At 40.6% G+C, this 7,238-nt stretch overlaps 1 pseudogene; it reads right to left on the bottom strand.

Annotated features, from left to right (window-relative positions):
- Positions 1-2,102: 2,102 nt before the first annotated feature.
- Positions 2,103-4,706, bottom strand: LOC119338778 (annotated as a pseudogene).
- Positions 4,707-7,238: the final 2,532 nt, after the last annotated feature.

The raw sequence follows: 7,238 nt of genomic DNA, 5'->3' as shown, positions 1-7,238 counted from the left end.
GTGTGTGCTAGGGCCGGTAAGTGCATAGTGCCCCCTTTTCTATTTTTCCTTTTTTTGTTTCTTTTCTATTTTATTCTTTCTCTCCTATTTTGTATCACTTAGAGCTATTAAACAAATTTGGTTTAATATGAAAATTGGCACATAAATACTAGGACGTATTTTGCACTAGCAGAAATGGTTTCAATTTATTCTAAATAGTTTAAGTATTTATTTAAATCAAAATGAACCACTTAAATGTGAGTGGTCCAATTTTAATTAGGTTAAGGACATTTTAGTTATCCAAATAATGGTGTTATATGCATGACAATTTCTTATAGATTATTTGCAATTTTATGAACATTTTTGTTTTATGTTTGAATAAATAATAATTTGACTTTATTTTAAATTTGTATTTGGATTTTTATCAAGTGAAAATTTGGCTTTAATTAAACACGATGACATGGCACCATTAGTGTAAAGTCAATGTAGCATGACACTAGGGGTGTTACAAATGTCCTCCACTACAAGAAATCTCATCCCGAGATTTAAAAGGTAGAGTTGAGGGAAAGAATTGGTTACAAAATTCTGGCGAGTCTTCTTGGTCTTGGTTGCTCTTCTCGATGAAGTTGATCCCTTTCATTGGTGCCTTCATTTCTCTTCTTTAGGTCATTATGATGATGTCGTCATCCTTCCTTCGGGAACTCCATGGTCACTACAAGAAATATATCAACTTGCGACCATCATTATTGGTCACTGAAAGGTCATTGTTTTTCATTTGCGACCTTTTTGTGACCAAAAATAGAAGGTCAAAATCTAGCGGTCGTAAACTGAAATTAGTGCCCTTCTTTGTGATATGTAAAAGGTCGTTGGTTCCATGACCAAAGTTTTGGTCACTAGCATCCCCCAGGCCACGTAGGCATCCAACGTGGCAAGATGATGTGGCACAAGAGTCAGCCCCGTCCAATTCGATTTTCTACATGGGCCTAGCCCAACAGTTCGGCTTTTTTAATGTATTTTTTCCAGTTCTTTTATTAGCTACATGGGTATGACCGAACAATTCAGCCTTATTGATTTTTTTGCATGGCCGTTTTAACAGCAAATTTTCTTTTTGATCATGTATTTTTCTGGGCCATTTATTTGCTGGGCCTCTCATGTTTTTCCCTCAAAAATAATTGTCCAATATAACTTCGGCCTAGCCCAGTTCCGAGAAAATTGATCCAATCCAAAAAAAATATTATGCCATTGACATTACAACTCATCACACCAAAAGCTATCTTGGGCCTAGCCTAGTTCTGATACATTTTCAAAGCAACATGCAATGTTATTATATTACAACCATTCATTCCAGCAATACATATCTTTACATCCTAGGAACAGTAAGTGCCAAACAAAACTATTCTATGACAAAGAAAATTAAAACAGAAATTTAGATGATAAGACATAACAAAAGTTCCTATTATTATCCTCCTCCTTCAACATTTGAAAACCTCATTCACCTGTAGTAGATCAGTCATGAGTGAGAAACTATATAGCAGAAAAACATGTTCAAATGATGCAAAAATAACAGGCATTACACATGGTATTCGGGTACAGATTCATTAGTCATTCCACATAGTATGGAAGGTACAGATTCATCAGCCATTAGAGTAGATAATAACATCACTGGCAACAATTAATACGGTTTGGATCAACTCTCAAGCATAATATAGTACAGATTAGTCTAGTTTATACTCCTATTTTAGAGGTACAAATTATAGCTAATGGGAGCTGATGTCCAGGAGTATTTGCAAATGATACAACAGCATGGAGTAGGATAACATGTTTAGCAGTATAGGTTATATAGTAAGCAAGCAAGCAATTTGGCAAGCTATGTTGCAAGATAATTGTTGTGTCACTAACAATCACCATGTAAGAATGCTTTGTTGTACTAATACATGCACATCAAGTGAGAGTGGTGCTCTGTTCTTACCATAGCGGCACAATTGAGATGATGCCCGATTCGCCCTGCTTCTCCACAAGACTCGACCAGGAGCACGCATCCTCAAAGGAACCAGCAGCGCTGCTTGCTCCTTTGGCTCAGCTCCTTGCTGCGGAGGATGGCCAAGACTTGGATGCGGAGCTCCCTAGGGGCTTGGCGTCACCTGCTCCCTCTCATTGTAAGTTGTAATCAGGTGCAGGCTCCCTGGGTGATTCATGAAAGGGAAGTTCTCAAGCTTGAAAATCTCGTTGTCCGACAAGTCAATCGCGTCCAACTGGTACTGTTACCAAAAAAGGAACAAAGACAGTTACAAACACAACTAGAGAAGGACCTGGAGAAACTACAAACAATTAAAAATGAGATTAAAAGAACCCTATGATTTCAATTTCAAATCAAGCTAAACAGTTTAAATATTATGCCATCGGTAATACAAAAATCGCTAACAATCACCATGTAAGAATGCTTTGCTTTAGTAATACATGAACATCAAGTGAGAGTGGTGTTCTGTTCTTACCACAGCGGAACAAGTGAGACGATGCCCGATTCGCCTTGCTTATCCACAAGACTCAACCAGCAGCACGCATCCTTGAAGGAACCAGCGGCGCTGTTTGCTCCCTTGGCCCAGCTCCTTGCTGCGGAGGATGTCCAGGACATGGATGCGGAGCTCGCTGCACACGGCATATTGTGTCACTACTTGCAGCAACAGAAGGAACTCACATATCATAGAACTTGCAGCAATATAAAAAATGTAATAGGACCGATATAGGTCTACGAAGCAATAGGTCAACTAGAGATTCATGTCTACAATTTGCTAGAGAAGTAAATAACAAGTCAGTATACATATTATATTTGCCAAAAGGACCTATATCAATCAGACCCTTGTACAACAGCAATCACACACGCATCACTTGTACAACAGCAGGAGCAAAATTGATATGAGTTAGAAGGAGCAGAGTTCGACTAGTACATCCAGCAGAGTTTAACTAGTACATCGCAGTACACATGAACCATCTATTCCACGGCACAAGAGTAAAATCTTGCTATTAACTAGTATATTATCCCCTAACAGAAGCTATTTAGGCTCCAATACACAAGGCACAGCAAGCACAGACTAAATAAGCCACGGCCATGAAACAGACTAAGTATGTGCAGATGTAGGCAATGTTGAACGATGTTAAAAATTTGGCTTTGATCCTTTGTTATTATCTAACTAGTGCCATCATCAGAAAATAAATGTGCAGATTTAAGCAATGGTCCCAGGTAATGATTAACCTGGAACAAAATCAATAGCAATGCAACATGAATGAATGTGTGAACATGATGGCATAGCAACAGCAGTAAATAAATGCAAATAGGTGATTGGCTGTAAATATAGCCAAGTGAATTGCCCACAAACAGGGGATGTCGTTTCTCCTCAGGGACTAGATGCTCGGCTAACACAAGTACTACAAATTGAAAACATTTATATCACAGGAACAAAGCTAACACAAGTACTACAAATTGAAGTCCTTTAATCAACAAGTGCAGAACACAAGTGACATGTGTAACTAATTACCACACATTTTTAACCCCTTGCAGAGACAGAGGAGAATTATGAAATGGTGGAGATGGCAGATCAGCCAACCTTCTAAATAGTTTCAGCACTAAGCTTCCGTAGGGACCAGTTTTGCAGCCTGCTAAATATCTAGCTGGGTAACTGACTAAGCAGCAGTGCCGGATGGCGGCTCTGCTCCAGGGATATCTTGCAATGATGCCTTTATGTACTTCCAACCATGTTTGTTAACCCCACTGATTCTTATCGGAATGATGGCTGCTTGCATGCCTGCAAGAGAAACATACAGATATAGGTTAGATCAATTGGGGTAGTAACGATGCTGTGAATTTTGCAAACAGTAGGGAAAACATGATTTATCTTGGTCCAGACATAAAAAAAGGAAGAATAAATTGGTACATCAAACAACTAAATGTTTTGGCGTGGCCTAGTGATGCAATGGATAAAGCGTTTAAAACCTGGTAAATAACTGTTACATGTGCTCTGCTTCTTTTATCCAGATGAAGTATTTGATCAAGGAAACATATTGATTCCTTCAAAAATTAGCCAGGACACTATAAACCATTCTGACAATTCTATCGAAATCAGACAGATTCTGGCACAACCAAATAATTTGAGAGCAACAATCTGCAACTGAAACCGAAACAGAGCCTGGTGCAAACAACAATCTGCAATCTCCATCCAGGGGTCCATTCATGCTCTACTATTCGACACACTCTATCAGTTCTCTTATACTCCACCAATCCAATAAATTAACGGATAGTAAGCAGGGGGTGAGGACTCACCGGCCTTGTGCCGAATCCCCCACGCCTTCCCATGGCGGCCATCCTGCATCAATACATACAAAGATCACGAAACCACAGTGAAGTCATGAAAATGAACACGAGAGATGAATTTCCTCCTCTGCAGAGATTGTTATGGATGGTGGCAATGGTGACCTTGTAGAGGTTGATCTTGGTGATCTGGTAGGAGACGTCGCGCCAGGTGGTCTTGGCGACCTGTAGCCGACGCCCCAGTCCAGCAGGAACTGCGCCACGTCGAACAGGTTCTTCTTCTTGTTCCTCCTCGCATTGGATGCTACCTCTCCCTCCGTCGCTGCGGCCGGCATAGTGGCGCTGGTGCTCAGGGCCCTCGCAGTTGTCGGCAGCCCGAGCCGAGGGACCGTCGGAGAAGGCCGCCCGCGGCCCTCTGTGCCATGGTCGTCCAAAGTGGCCTCGAGAGGTAGAGGGTGGAGGAGGAGGCGAGCTCGTGGACAGGGGGTCAGGACGGACGAGGCCCGTGTCGGTCCCCGCTGGACTATCCCGCCATCGTCGTTTGTGTAGAATGAGGAGGAGGCCTTGGAGGAGGTGAGGGGTGCGGCAAGCGGGGAGGAGGCCGCTGCGTCCTGAGCGCGGACGTGGTGGTGGCGAGCGGCTTCAGCGTGTGGGAGAGGATGAGGAGGGAGAGTGAGGCAGGCGGCGAGACGATGAGGAGGGTGGGGACGATGGAGTGGGAGCGGCAAGATTGGATCTGGGGGCGGCGACGATGGAGGGGATAGGGTTTGGGTGGTTGGGCTGCCCGGGGGGTGGGGGTTATTTCTTTCTTGCTCTTTTTTTCTTTAGATAAATGGGATGGATGGGTGGATGGATGGATGACATGTCATCAATCCATGGCACAAACATTTCAACCAATGAGAACAAAGCTTATGTAATTGTGTTATTCTATTTGTTTCTCTTGTATTTTTTTCACAAGGATGCATTTTGGAATGGCATAATTTTTTCAAATTATATCATACTTTGCACAAGGGTGCATCTTGGAATGGCAAACAATGTTGTCTAAGGAGTTTTCATTTCCTTTTGATAAAAAGATTATTTTCCAATTTTCAAGTGCCCAAAATGAGTTTTTTTGTGAAGAACCTACCATATATTTGTTGCAAAATTGGACCAAATCAATTTTATAAAATATTAGGCCATATTTAATTCACAATTGACCAAATGGTTTGGTGTCAAAAGTTTTGATCCACCCCTCGTGAAAAAGACAATTTTTTGTCGATTCAGTTGGAAGCGGGTCAGATTTGAACTGCAGCTACCTCATAGTTTGCTCTTTATTTAAAAAATCATTTCTTGGTACATAAGTATCTATTTAATCATAGAAACACCAAAAGTTTTCCAATATTCAACCACTAGCTAGGAACGGTCATACTCGTCGTTTGGACCACATTTTGAAACAGGCATGAAAAATTCAAAAGAAACAAAAAATCGAGAAACCTTCGCATTGTGTCATTATATGTAACCAAGTTACCGGGAAAAATAATAAACTTATAATACGGTAGTTCTTTTAAAAAAGTGCTCTCAGAAATGAGCTATCATGTGTGAAGATTCATTGGTTTCAAGCGAGATGATCAATCTTATGGCCACATTCATGGCATAGTTTGTTCAAATGATCACATATTGTGCACAAGGGTGCATATTGGAATGACAAACAATGTTGCCTGAGGAAGTTTTCATTTTCTTTGCATGACAAACTCATTTTCCATTTTTCGAGTGCTCAAAATGAGTTTTTTTGTGAAGGACCTACCAAATAATTGTTGCAAAATTGGACCAAAACATTTGTCTAAAATATTAGGACATATTTCATGCACAATTGACCAAATGGTTGGGTGTCAAAAGTTTTGATCCACCTCTCATGAGAAAGACAAATTTCTGCCGATTCAGTAGGAACTGGGTCAAATTTGAACTGCAGCTGCCGCATAGTTTGCTCTTTATTTTTTCCAAAAATATTTTTTAGGTACCTAAGTATCTATTTAATCAGAGAAACACCAAAAAAATTCCAATATTCAACCACTAGCTAGGAACGGTCATTCCCGCCGTTTCGACCGCATTTTGAAACGGACATAAAAAAATCAAAAAATTGGAAAAACATCCGCATTTTCATTATATGTGACCAAGTTACAAGGAAAAATAATAAACTTGTAATACAGAAATTATTTTAAAAAAGTGTTCTAAAAAATGAGCTATCATGTGTGAAGATTCATGGTTTTCAAGCCAAATGATCAATCTTATGGCCACATTCATGGCATAGTTTGTTCAAATGATCTCATATTGTGCACAACAAGGGTGCATGTTGGAATTCCAAACAATGTTGCCTAAGGGATTTTTCATTTTCTTTGCACGGAAAATTCATTTTCCATTTTCCGAGTGCCTGAAATGAGTTTTTTTGTGAAGGATCTACCATCTATTTGTTGCAAAATTGGACCAAATCAATTTTCTAAAATACTAGGACATATTTAATGCACAATTGACAAAATGGTTGGGTGTCAAAAGTTTTGATCCACCTCTGGTGAAAAAGACAAATTCCCATCGATTCAGCAGGAAGCGGGTCAAATTTGAACTACAGCTGCCTCATAGTTTGCTATTTATTTTTCCCAAAAATCATTTCTAGTTACATAAGTACCTATTTAATCATAAATACATGGTTTGGTGACGATACGTAGAGGTTTGGACGGCGGCCGAGGGCCCCAACTCTAGAGTGTGTAAACACGCATGCCCGCCGCATGGTCACCGTGTGACCGTGGCGTTGCCATGTGTTCTGGGCGGCCTAGGCATGTCTAGTAGGTTGGGCACTCCCTAGGTAGGTGCTAGGAAGAAAATCACAACATAAGATTCTCACGAGGAGACTGATCGATGCTCAAACATGAATAAGCAGCCAAGTGTTTGATTAGCGGTACGGGAAATGCACATGGCTAATGGG

The sequence above is a fragment of the Triticum dicoccoides genome, chromosome 7B (assembly GCF_002162155.2).
Source record: "Triticum dicoccoides isolate Atlit2015 ecotype Zavitan chromosome 7B, WEW_v2.0, whole genome shotgun sequence".
Lineage (NCBI taxonomy): Eukaryota > Viridiplantae > Streptophyta > Magnoliopsida > Poales > Poaceae > Triticum > Triticum dicoccoides.
Note: the sequence above shows the minus strand (reverse complement) of the source record. Positions and strands in the feature narration are given on the sequence as shown.